A 13,383-nucleotide genomic window follows, 5' to 3' on the forward strand; every position below is an offset into this window, starting at 1 on the left:
GTTACCTCTTCTGTGAAATGGGGGTAAAGACCACACCTACCCCACGGAGTTGCTGAGGGGTTCAAGGAAAAGAAGACTAATTTTAATATTTTTTTAAGTTTTTTTCAACGTTTATTTATTTTTGAGAGACAGAGAGAAGCAGAGAGTGAGCAGGGATGGGGCACAGAAAGAGGGAGACACAGATTCTGAAGCAGGCTCCAGGCTCTGAGCTGTCAGCACAGAGCCTGACCCGAACCCACAATCCATGAGATCATGACCTGAGGCAAAGTCAGAAGCTTAACCAACCAGGCCACCCTGGCACCCCAAGGAAACTAATTTTAAAATGATCGTGAGATAGTAGGAATTTTTATCTACACTATCTCATTTAATGTCTTTCTTAAGTGTGTTTGTTTGTTTTATAAACAGCACACAAAAAATAAAATCTTCGATCTGGTCTATCTATCTCTCTATCTATCAGGTTTAAAGATAGAGAAGAACATTCAAAAGTATCATTTAATGTCTTTCAAATGGGAAAAAAAACACATGTGAAGCATATCCAGTAAATTGGAAAACCATACTCGTATCATTAGAGCCAATTCGTTTTATGATTTATTAAAACACTGTTTAACCAAACATCGAGCTTGGATCAACCTTAAATAAACCATATGCCTTTTAGAACTGATGGGTTTTAATTAGTTTTTTAATTAGCATGTGAGAAGTTTGTAAACCTGTTAGTTTTGCTATCTAAATCCGAAGAATAAACTTCATAAGATTCTCACAAGAGGAGCTCTTCAGGGCCAAGGTTAAGGCCCATGGACCCCCTCAAATGAATATGGCCCAAGCATAACTCTCTTCCACAACCCCCCCCAGGCCAGCCCTCATTACTGACCCCAAACTCTTCCTGCTGTCCAACCTGGAAACCCAGTCACCTACTCAGAATCCTCCCCTTCCACTCCTCACCCCACATCGTATCACCAATTCTACTTCAGAAACATTTCTTCCTCTCCACTCCTGTGCTGCCATTTTAGTTCATATTCATCTCTTCCACAGTGAACCATTAATGCAATTAATATTGTAATTCTAATAGTATACATGAAATATATTACACATAACTATAATATCATAATAAATATTAACAAATCCCATTTATTGACAGTGCACCATGTTTCACAAGTTCAACTCTGAGCTGATGATGAGACTTACAGGCCCCCTGTAAGCGGAGCTAACAGGTTGCTTCATTCAGCTCCGCAACAGCTATGCAAGATGGAAGGTTAAGAATAGGCTGCCTTAGTCTAAATCTCAGCTTTTCCACTTACTCAGTGCCTTTGGACAAGTTCCTTAACTTCTCTGTGCTTCAATTTTCTCACCTGGAAAACAAGGATAAATAGTAGCACTTACCCCATAAGGATTAAGAATATTTTAAATGCATAGAACAGTGCCTGGCAGTCAAAAAATGTTAGCTATTATTATTTTGGGTCCATATCATGTTTTCTCCAACACCTGTATCTCTCTAGGACAAACTATCCTTTCCAGAGCAGTCTGATTCTTCTCCTAAGGAGCCATTTGACCATGTCAGTCCCTTAGCATGGAACGTCAGGGACATAGGCCTTAGCATGGTCCAGCTGTCTAGCTCACCTCCCTGGCCCTCAGCTTCCACTTCTCCCCACCCCCTTCCCCATGCTCATTCCCCACTTAATGTCTCACCATTCCTAAAACATGCCCCTCTGAACTTAACTTTGTGTCTCCCCGCCAAGACAAATGAGGTACAGTGAAGAGATAGGCTCACTCAAGGGGTGGCAAAGGACAGCACCCAAGATGGCGGCTGGATGCTCCCACCTCTCTTTCAAACTCTGTAAGGATTAGAGACCGAAGAGCACTGGGACTTAAGTCCTTCTATGTGGCAGGGATAGCGCAGGCCTTAAAATAGCTGGGATATTTGCTACCAAGAAAAGTCACATGAAAAGAAAACGAAGTAGGCCTTTTCCTACCTTCCCTGGGAGCACAGAACTGCCTCGGCTACCATCGGGAAAAAGAGAAGAAAGGAAGAAAGAAAGAGCTTGGACTTTAAAGTGAGCCCACGTCTAAATCCTGGCTCTCCCTCTGGAAACAAACACGTACCCTCACTTTCTTTGGCTGGGAAATAAGAATGATAATGGTTCCTTTGCAAAGTTGATGTGACGATTCCATGAGAAAACGTATGTAAAAGTACCCAGTACATCACGCGGGCTCTAAATTAAAGGCTACCTTCCCATTTTCTCCTGAACTGTTGTCCGTGCCTGTAAAGGTCTCCCTGTTCACCCCACCTTGGTGGGTGCCTGGTGAACTCCTACCCAATCCTCAAGTCCCAGGCTCAATGCCATCCTTCCAGAGAAGTCATCCTCTCTGGTCTTCTCAGGCAGAGTTCATGACTCCCGCCACTGTCTCCCCTGAACTGGGGACTCCTCCAGAGCATGAATCACTGCTCAAACTCCTTTGGATCCTTAGCCTGGCATCATTCAAAAATAAATGTCTGTGGGGTAGTGTTCCATGATTTCCTTATGAAAATAAAGACTTCTTAGATGCCTTAAAATATTTTCTTTACAGTATTCTTTGTAATAGAGAAAATTTGGAAGCAATATACATGTCTAATAATTAGAGGTTATGTAAATTATGGTTAATCCTCAAAATGTGGTTTGCTGCCATTAAAATCATCTTACAGAAATGTACTGTTGACATTAAAAAAAATGTTCTCAATATACATTGTGAGGGAAAGAAGCAGGTTTCAAAACAGTACTATGTACAGAATGATCCCATTTTGTGACAAAAATATAAATGTTTATGTATGCATAAAAAAGGTCTGGAAGGACCCAGTGGTTGTCTCTGGGTGGGTGGAATTTGCATGTTTCTTTTCCTTCCTTATGCTTATATGTATTTTGTGATTTTTCTATAATGAGCATAAATTACTTTTGTAGTAAGAAAAAAATTTTTTAACTACCAAAATTGTTTTTCTGATTGTAATGCACTTTCATTGTAGAAAATTTGGAAAGTCTGAAAACTATAAAAAAGAAAAGATAATTACGCATGTTGTTCTACCAAGAGAGTCTATTAACATTCTAGTATATTTCTTTCTAGTGTTTTTTGTTAATGTACGTATGAATTTTTTAAACTACTTGAGATCAAACTGATCTACAGTTTAATGTCCTGAAATTTTTTATTATTACTATGAATATTTTCAAAAATTATTACAAATTCTAAATACTAGATGTCTGGCAAAGGGCTAGAGAAATCAGCTATCCTAGGAGGGAAACAACTAAAAAGAGGGTTAATGGCCTCCCAAGTACAGCATAAGCATTTTAAAGACTTTCCTAGGCCCTAGAGAGGCCTTACATTGTTTAAAACACTTTAACATATTCCATAAGAACAATTTTAACTACAAAATTTTTGAAGGGGCCTTTTATAACTTTTGCTATTGAAACTGGCTAAACATACTCATTTAATTACAACTGGTGAACAACTCACTTAATTTATAATTGGCTATAATTTCTCAGTAACTATTGTACATATTTGGGAACTCTTGCAAAGTGAGAAAAATCCAACCTGCAAATTGTTTTCAAACATAAAGAAACAGTAAATTTCAACAATTAATAATGTTAACATGCTGTTACATTTAATAGGTTTTTAATTAAACATTTCTTGATTTTACAGTTTCCTTTTCACATTTTGGAGCCAATAACTTTTTTTGGATTTCAAACTTTTTCCTAGGCCCTGAAAAAGTACCTGGGCCTTGAGTTCTGTGTCTCTCCTGCCTCGCTGAGGAAAATGCCCTGGCTGAGTCCCCTCGGCCAGTGGGCAGTCAAGACAGACAGATGTTAGAAACTGTCAGCAAGGACAAGAGCCACTGCAAAGACCAGCAGCAGGAAAGGCCAATTTATCCACCAGAGTCGTTTTTTTCTGTGCCAACCTCCAGACAGAAAGTAGGAAATTCTGGACAAAGGATTCCCGCACAAATAGATTTTTGCTTCTCAAGTACAGAAAGTAAACTGGGGAAGGAGAAGAGAAGGAGGGTGAGGCAGAAAAGGAAGAATGAGGGAGGGAGGGAGGAAGAAAGGAAGGCTACCATTCATTAGTTGTTTATTATTACTCCGTGCTGAGCTAAGCGACTTACGTATTTCATTCAATACTCATGACAATCCTATGAGATGGAGACTATTCTCACTCTCATTTTACGGTAAGGTTCCTAAGGCTGAGCCTGGCTAACTCATTGCCCCAAGGTCACACAGCTAGAAAGTGCTGGCCCAAGACTGTCCGACCCCAAAGCCTGTGTATTAGCCCCTATACCATATGGCCTCTCCAAACGCACCTGCCCTATCCGGCCCTCCTACTTCCAGAAGAACAGAATTTAAAGCTGGAAAAACCCCATGAGACCAGCTCACCCTTCTTGTCTCTACTTTTGTCATAGCACTGCTCCCAAGGAAAATCTTGCTCCCTGTCGGCATGCTGCTGAGCCAGGCACTCCCGTGGCCCAGGGGCACGGTGCCTGGCCTAGAAAATGTGCTGAGGAGATGTTGGCTGAATTAATAAATTAAATAAATCTCTCATTTTGTTGAGAAGGAAGACCAGAGAAGGAAATCTGAGGGACCACACAGTCCAGGTAAAACCCACTCACAGTGACTCAGCAAGGCAGTGGTGGCCGACTCTGGATGAGAATCCCAACCCGTGCTTTCTGCACTATTTAACTGAAATTTACACAGGACTTTCCTCTTTCTTTTATGCCACGTCCTTCTTACAACAACCATGTGTCATATGTGTCGTATGTGATCAAATCTAAGACCATCCATAGGACACGCTATTATTTTATGTTACAATAAGAGAGAAAAAAATGGAACAACACTGTCAAGCATCCTTGAGAGACACCCATCAACCAAAAGATGTATGCCTACCATGTGAAAAATGTGTGATGTTATCCACGTTTCAGAGATGTGGAACGGAGGCTCAGAGGAACAAAGTGGCAAGTCTTGGTCACAAACCTATTAAGGGCCAGACATCTGTGATCCAAACCAGTCCAGGGCTCTCTCTACAACTGTCCCTCAAGGCACTATGATTTGATGACTGGGTTTTGGGGGGCAGGAGGGTGGAAAAGCTATTTAAATGAGCATCTTCATTCAACTGGTGACATAGCTCCTTCCCCACTAGATTATAAGCATGACACCTGACAGCTGTTTTCCCAGCACCTAGCACTGTGGCTAGCACAGAGCAAGCCCTCAAAACATATTGGGGCACCAGGGTGGCCCAGTCGGTTAAGCGTCTGACTCTCGACTTCCGCTCAGGTCATGATTTCATGGTTTCGTGGGTTCAAGCCCTGAGTCAGATTCTGTGCACTGCCCTTGCCATGCAGAGCCTGCCTAGGTTTCTCCCTCCCTCTCTCTCTCTGCGCCCCTCCCCTACTCACACTCTGTCTGTCTCTCTCGAAATAAACACATAAACTTAAAAATATACATATCTAAGACATGGAAAGGGTTCACACTATGAGGCACACCAGAAGTGCAGAAAACATGGGCCTAAGTTAGAAGTCCACTACCTTGGGGCAGTCCTATGCTGCTGATATCCCAGGCAAGGGGAAAGGCAAGTGCAGAATGGCAGTGGGGTGGGGCAGGAGCCCAGGACTTCCGATGGGTCCTGACACAGACAGACCTGATCAGAATCCCAGCTTTGCCAGCTACTAGCTGTGGGACCTTGGGTAAGTTACTGACTCTCACTCAGTCTCTTTTTCCTTGTTGGTAAAATAGGAAAAACGCAGTTCCGCCGATCTCTTGAGATGGTGTGAGAATTCAACAAGAAAACAAAAGTAAAAAGCTTAGCATGGTGCCTGGCACGTGGCAAACAATCCATCACAGCTAAAGCCAGGTAAAGGAAGAAATACTGGTCTTATGCCATCTTGAACAGAATCACACCAGCTGGAGGGCGGGGGATTTCATAATTGGGAACCCTCAGCCTCAGACTGGCCGTAGAAACAGACAGTCCTGCAGGAAAAGACCTCCCACCCACTTTTTCAAGATCAAATACACAAAATAAGAAATGAGAATTGAGAAATCACCACAGACACTAAATGAACTAAAAGAATCCTAAGCACTCACCTGGGTGAACCTAAAGCAAAAATGGTTAAACCCTGCATAGAATAGATGATTTTCTTTTTTTTTTTTTTTAAGTTTATTTATTTTTGGGACAGAGAGAGACAGAGCATGAATGGGGGAAGGTCAGAGAGAGAAGGAAACACAGAATCCGAAACAGGCTCCAGGCTCCGAGCTGTCAGCACAGAGCCCGACGCGGGGCTCGAACTCATGGACCGCGAGATCATGACCTGAGCCGAAGTCGGCTGCTCAACCGACTGAGCCACCCAGGCGCCCCTAAGCCACCCAGGCGCCCCAGATTTTCTAGGAAAATAGAAAACATTACAGCTAATTCCAGAGAACTTTTAAAGATACAGTCAAGAAAGAAAGAAAGAAAGAAAGAAAGAAAGAAAGAAAGAAAGAAAGAAAGAAAGAAAGAAAGAAAACCTGAAACCTATTAAATACCGCAGAAGACATTGAGAATGTTTTCAAAGAGCTATACCCCAAAAAAGTGTCAGGTCCAGATGGTTTCATGGGTGAATTCTACCTGCTATTTAAATTGTTCCAGAGCAAAGAGAAAGCAGGAAAACTTCCAAATTCTTTTTATGAAGCCAACATAACAGTGCATGAAACCTGACAAAAAGGACACAATAAAAGAAAAGAAAGATGTTGGAAAGCTGCCTCTGCAAATCTGTAAACAGTGCAAACATCTCCCTAAGAGTCAGGAGCAAAAGAAAGATTTCCACTAACACCATCATTATTTAACATTGTTCTGGAAGTACTGGCCTGTGCAATTATACAACAAGGGAAAAAAAAAACCCAAGAAGTATAAAAACAGGAAAGAACAAAGTAAAATTATCATTATTTTTAGATGATATGGCTGTAAATCTAGAAAATGCAAGATAACTCCCTCAAGAATTATCAATAAAATTATTTCATATCAATACAATAAGGTAAACTGATTATATGATAAACAAAAGTGAGTAGCTTTTTTTTTAAAGTTTATTTTTGAGAGAGAGAGAGAGAGAGAGCGCACACAAGCTGGGGAAGGGCAGAGAGAGAGAGAATTCCAAGCAGGCTGTATACACTACCAGCAAAGAGCCTGATGTGGGGCTTGAACTCCCTAACAGTGAGATCACAACCTGAGCAGAAATCAAGAGTCTGACACTTAACTGACTGAGCCACCCAGGCACCCTGTGAGTAGCTTTCTTATATGCAATCATCAACTAATTAAAAAATACAAAAAAAGGGGTGACTTTGGCTCAGGTCACGATATCACAGTTCCTGAGTTCAAGCCCCACATCAGGCTCTCTGCTGTGAGCAAGGATGCAATCATCAACTAATTTAAAAATAAAAAAGAGCCTATGACTTTGGCTCAGGTCACGATATCACAGTTCCTGAGTTCAAGCCCGGCATCGGGCTCTCTGCTGTGAGCAAGGAGCCCACTTTGGATCCTCTGTCCTCCTCTTTCTCTCTGTGCCCCTCCCCAGCTTGTGCTCTCTCTCTCTCTAATAAATATTAAATAAATAAATAAATAAATAAATAAACAAATAAATAAAATAAAACGAGATTCCATTCACATGGGCCACAACAAAAACACAACTATTACAAATGTGCTAAATCTATAAGAAAGCTTTAGAATACTAGACTTAATCGTCTGAATAAATGTAAACATATATCCGGCTTTTGAATAGGAAGATGTGCTATTGTAAAGATGTCAGTTCTCACAAGTCATTATATTTACAGTGATTCCAATTTTTAAAATACACAAAAAAGAATTGCTTTTGGAATAAGATGAGCCAATTCTAAAGTTCACGTGGAAACATAAACATGCAAGAACAGCCTGACCAGCCTGGGGAGTGTGTGGGGGAGGACAGTGAGGGTAGACTCTGTTACCAGACACTAAAACGTAACATAGTTTCTTAGATATGACACAGAAACCACAAAGAAAAGGAAAAAATAGATAAATTTGACTTCATCAGAATTAAAGACATTAAAAAACCCACAAAGTTCAGAAAGTTTGTGTTTCACAGGACACCATTAAAAAAGTGAAAAATATAGGAGCACCTGGGTGGCTCAGTCGGTTAAGCATCCAACTCTTGGTTTCAGCTCAGGTCATGATCTCACTGTTCATGCGTCTGAGCACTGAGCTGGGCTCTGTACTGACAGCACAGAGCCTGCATGGATTCTCTGTCTCCCTCTTTCCCTGCCCCTCTCCTGCTCAGGCACTCTCAAAAAAAGAAATAATTAATTAAATAATTTTAAAACTTTAAAAAAGTGAAAATACAGCTCAGAGAATGGGAGAAAATATTTACAGATCATATATCTCATAAGGGACTAGTATCCAGGACATATAAAGAGCTCTTACGACTGCAAAAAACAAAAAACAAAAAGGATAAATAATCTGATTTTAAATGGGCAAAGAATTTGAATGGACATTTATCTAAACAAGCTATACAAATGGTTAATAAGCACAGGAAAAGATGCCCTACATCATTAGTCATCAGGGAAATGAAAATCAAAACCACAATCAGATACCAGTTTATACCCACGAGGACGGCTCTAATCAAAAAGGTAAACGTTAACAAGGTGAGGATGTGCCAAAATTGGAATCCACATACACTGCTGTTAGGAAAGAATGTAAAATGCTGCAGCCACTGTGGAAAACAGTCTGACAGCTCTTCAAAAAGGTCAACATAGAGTTATCATATGACCCAGGAACTCCACTGCTACATATACGTACTCAAGAGAATTGAAAACATACGTCTACGCAAAAATCTGAACACAAATGTTTATACCAGCATTATTCATAATAGTCAATAATCTGAACACAAATGTTTATACCAGCATTATTCATAATAGCCAAAAAATGGAAACAATCCAAATGTACGTCAATAGATGAATGGATAAATAAAATGTGGTATTAGACACACAATGGAATACTATACAGCAATACAAAGGAAAGAAACACTAAAAAAAAAAAAAGAAATACTAACACATGCTACAACATGGATGAACCCTGAGAATCATGCTAATAAAGAAGTCAGCCATAAAATGCCACAAACCTTATGATTCTATTTATGTGACATGTCTAAAATAGTCAAATCCATCAAAACCAAAAGTAGATTAGTGATTGCCAGGAGCTGGGGGCAGGAAAGGGTGGAGAATGACTGCTAACAGATACAGGGTTTCTCTATGGGGTGATGAAAATGTTGTGGAATTAGATAGCAGTGATGGTTACGCAACTCTGAAGCTAGCAAAAAACCGAATTCACTAAAAGGGTGAATTTTATCACATGTGAATTATATCGCAATAAAGCTGTTGTTTTAAAAACCATGATGTAAGGGTCACCTGGGTGGCTCAGTTGGTTAAGCATCTGACTTCGGCTCAGGTCATGATCTCACAGTTCATGAGTTCGAGCCCCACATTGGGCTCTGTGCTGAGAGCTCGGAGCCTGGAGCCTGCTTCAGATTCTCTGTCTTCCTCTCTCTCTCTCTGCCCCTTCCCTATCTCTCTCTCTCTCTCTCTCTCTCTCTCTCTCTCTCTCTCTCAAAAATAAACATTAAAAATATTTTAAAATAAAATAAAAACACAATGTAAAACTTTGGTAAGCAAAACAGCTCAAAAGACCAGAATAAACACAATTACCCACTAGAATTTAGTATATAATCAAGGTGGCACTTCCAAAAAGAGGAAAGATGGATTATCTGGAAAATGATACTGGACCAACATTCCTGGATAGGTTAACAATGGGGGAAGAGCAGCATTTGGAACCCCACCTTGTTCCTTTCACCTAAATATATCCTGATGTATCAAAGACTTAAACGTCAAAAGGAAATCCATAAAAACATAAGTAGGGGTGCCTGGGTGACTCAGTCGGTTAAGTGTCCAACTTCGGCTCAGGTTACGATCTCACTGCTCGCTAGTTCAAGCCCCGCATCGCGCTCTGTGCTGACAGCTCAGAGCGTGGAGCCTGCTTCAGCTTCTGTCTCCATCTCTCTGCCCCTCCCCTGCTCATGCTCTCTCTCTCTCTCTCTCTCTCAAATATAAAATAAAATATAAAAATTTTTAAAAATAAACGTTAGAAGTAAACTGAGGATTTATTCTTTAATCTGAGAGTAGGAAAGGTAAGACACAAACACAAAGGCCCTTAAGAAAGAAAAGGTGTACATTGACTTAAACAAGTTCTAAATTTCTACATGGAAAAAAAACCCAAAAGACAAAACAATAAGCTGGACACAATATTTGTAAAAATATAACACGTTTCCAATTTTCCTTTTTATATAAAAAATTTGTTTGTATCACTAAGAAAAAACAACCCAATAGAAAAACAAACATGAACAGACCATTTCCAGAAACAAAAGGGTAAATACGAAACGATGTCAAATTTCACTCTTAATTAAAGGAATGTACATTAAAACAACTAGATGCCATTTTTCATCTATCAGATTAGCCAAGGTGAAAAGGGTTTCTAAAATACTGTATGTTCAAAGATGTGTAAAAAGTGGTGCCATTGAAAATTTATAACCATACAAAAATCTGCACACAGGGGAGCCTGGGTGGCTCAGTCCGTTAAGCATCCGACTCTTGATTCTGGCTGAGGTCATAGTCTCATGGTCCGTGAGTTTGAGCCCTGTGTCAGGCTCTGGGCTGAGAGTGTGTAGCCTGCTTAGGATTCTCTCTCTCTCCCTCTCTCTGTCCCTCCCGTCCCCCTCACAAAATAGCAAAATAAACTTGAAAAAATCTGCACATAGATGTTTACAGTTGACCCTTGGACAATACAGGTTTGAACTGCGTGGGTCCACTTAGATGTGGATTTTTTAAATATAAATATAGTACAGTACTGTAAATGTATTTGCTCTTCCATATGATTTTTTTTCTTTTTTTTAAAGACTTTAGTTTTAAGTAATTTCCACACCCAGTGTGGGGCTCTAACTCACAACCCCCAGATCAAAAGCCACATGCTCCACCGACCATGCTAGCCAGGTGCCCCCATATGATTTTCTTTTTCTTTTTTCTTTATTGAAAAGTGTTTTTAATTTTTTTTAATTTATTTTTGAAAGAGGGAAAGAGACAGAGACAGAGACAGAGTGGGAAGGTTTCTCTTCCCACAGAGACAGTGTGGGAAGGTAGAGAGAAACACAGAACCTGAAGCAGGCTCCAGGCTCCGAGCTGTCAGCACAGAGCCCGACGCGGGGCTCGAACTCACGGACCGCGAGATCATGACCTGAGCTGAAGTCAGATGCTCAACCGATTGAGCCACCCAGGTGCCCCCATATCATTTTCTTAATAACATTTTCTTTTCTCTAGCTTACTTTACTGTAAAAATACACATATCATACATACACAAAATATGTGTTAATCTGACTGTTATCGGTAAGATCAATAGCAGGCTATTAGTAGTTAAATTTTGAGGGAGTCAAAAGTTATACTCAGATTTTCAGCTGTGCAGGGATCTGCTCCCCTAACCCCTGCATTCTTCAAGTATAGCAACTTTATTCATAATTGCCAAATCTCAGAAGCAACCAAGATGTCTTTCAATAAGTGAATGGATAAACAACCTGTGGTATATCCATACAATGGAATATTATTTAGCAATAAAAAGAAATGAACCATCAAGTCACAAAAAGACACGAAGGAATCTTAAACGCATATTGCTAGGTGAGAGAAGCCCACCTGAAAAGGATTATGATTCCAATTATATGACATCCTAGAAAAGGCAAAACTATGGAGACAGTCAAAATATCACTGTTTGCTAGGGGTTGAGGGCAAAAGAGAGGGAAGGACGACCAGATGGAGCACAGAGGGTTTTTAGGTCAGTGAAACTACTTTGTATGATACTACAGTGTGGATACCTGTATTATACATTTATCCAAACCCATAGACTGTAGGACAGAGTGAACCCTAATGTAAATAAAGTATGGACTTTGTGTGATAATAAGTATCAGCATTGGTTCATCAATTATAACAAATACGCCACATTAATACAGCATGTAAATAAGAGGGGAAACTATGGGAGAGGGAGGGAGGGATGTGGGAACTCATTACTTTCCCGTCCATTTTTTCTGTAAACCTAAAACTTCTCTAAAAAAAAAAAAAAAAAAAAAGCTACTAATTTTTTTTTTAACTTGTACAAATACATTGGTGGTAGGTATGTAAGTTGGTACAATCCCTTTGGAATGAAATTTGACAATACTTTCCAAAAATTTTTAAAACACATGTCCTTTTACACAGATAGTCCACTTCTCAGACTTTATCTCACACACATACTCACAGGTAGGAAATGACATTTATACAAGACATTCATCTGTCCTGTTTGTAATGGCAAAAGACAGGAAATAGCCTTGTGGCAGACAGACTAACGGCCCCCCAAAATTCCATATTCCAATCCCCAGAACCTGTGAATAGTCATGGCAAAGGGAATTAAAGTTACAGATGGAATTAAGATTACTAAACAGCTGACCTTAAAATAGGGAGATTACCTGAGTTAGCTCAATATCATAACAAGGGTCCTCAGAAACAAAGGAGCGTAGGAGAAAAGGAGAGTGAGAATCGGGTGATTTGAGAAAAAACCCAACCTACGGTTGCTAGCTTTGAACATGGAGGAAGGAGACACAAGTCAAGGAATCCAAGTGGTCTCTAGAAGCTAGAAAGAGCAAGGAAACTGATGCTTCCCTAAAGTCTCCAGAGGGAAGGTAATCCTACCAACACCTTGAACTTAGCCCAGCAAGAACCATTTCAGGCTTCTGATCTACAGAACTGGAAGATAACAGAGTTCTGTTGTTTTAAGCCACCGAATTTGTGGTGACTTGTTACAGCAGCAAGAGGAAACTAATACAGACCGAAACGTCTGTCTGCAGAGAACTAGCTAAATAAATGCAGTGTAATACTGTGCAGGCTTAAAAGAAAGGGGCCTCAGGGGCGCCTGGCGGGCCCAGTCGGTGGAGCATGCGACTCTTGATCTCGAGGTTGTGAGTTTGAGCCCCATGTAGGGTATAGAGATTCCTTAAAAACAAAACCTGTAAAAAAAGAAAAAAGACAGGTGCCTCTTTACATACTCATATGGAATTCATTTCAAGGAACATTGTTTAGTGGGGAATAAAATGCAAAGTACACGAAGAGTGTAGATAGCATGTTATCTGTGTCAAAAGGAGGCACAGTTTCAAATCCACATAGATCTTCATATGTGCACAGGCTACCTCTGGAAAGATACACCAGAATCTGGTAACATTATTGAATATTTATTGCCACCACGGGAGGGGAAATGGGTGACAAGAAGTTCCAATGGCAGAGATGCTCATTTTTCCCTGTACTCTCT

At 40.3% G+C, this 13,383-nt stretch overlaps 1 long non-coding RNA gene across 2 annotated transcripts in view; it reads right to left on the bottom strand.

Annotated features, from left to right (window-relative positions):
- LOC122231190 overlaps positions 1 to 13,383 on the bottom strand; it is a 73,114-nt gene that overhangs the window by 50,680 nt on the left and 9,051 nt on the right. For both annotated transcript variants that reach the window (XR_006208382.1, XR_006208383.1), the window contains exon 2: positions 1,296 to 1,346. This is a non-coding gene — a long non-coding RNA (uncharacterized LOC122231190). The remainder of the gene's footprint in view (positions 1 to 1,295; positions 1,347 to 13,383) is intronic.

The sequence above is a fragment of the Panthera tigris genome, chromosome D1 (assembly GCF_018350195.1).
Source record: "Panthera tigris isolate Pti1 chromosome D1, P.tigris_Pti1_mat1.1, whole genome shotgun sequence".
Taxonomy (NCBI): domain Eukaryota; kingdom Metazoa; phylum Chordata; class Mammalia; order Carnivora; family Felidae; genus Panthera; species Panthera tigris.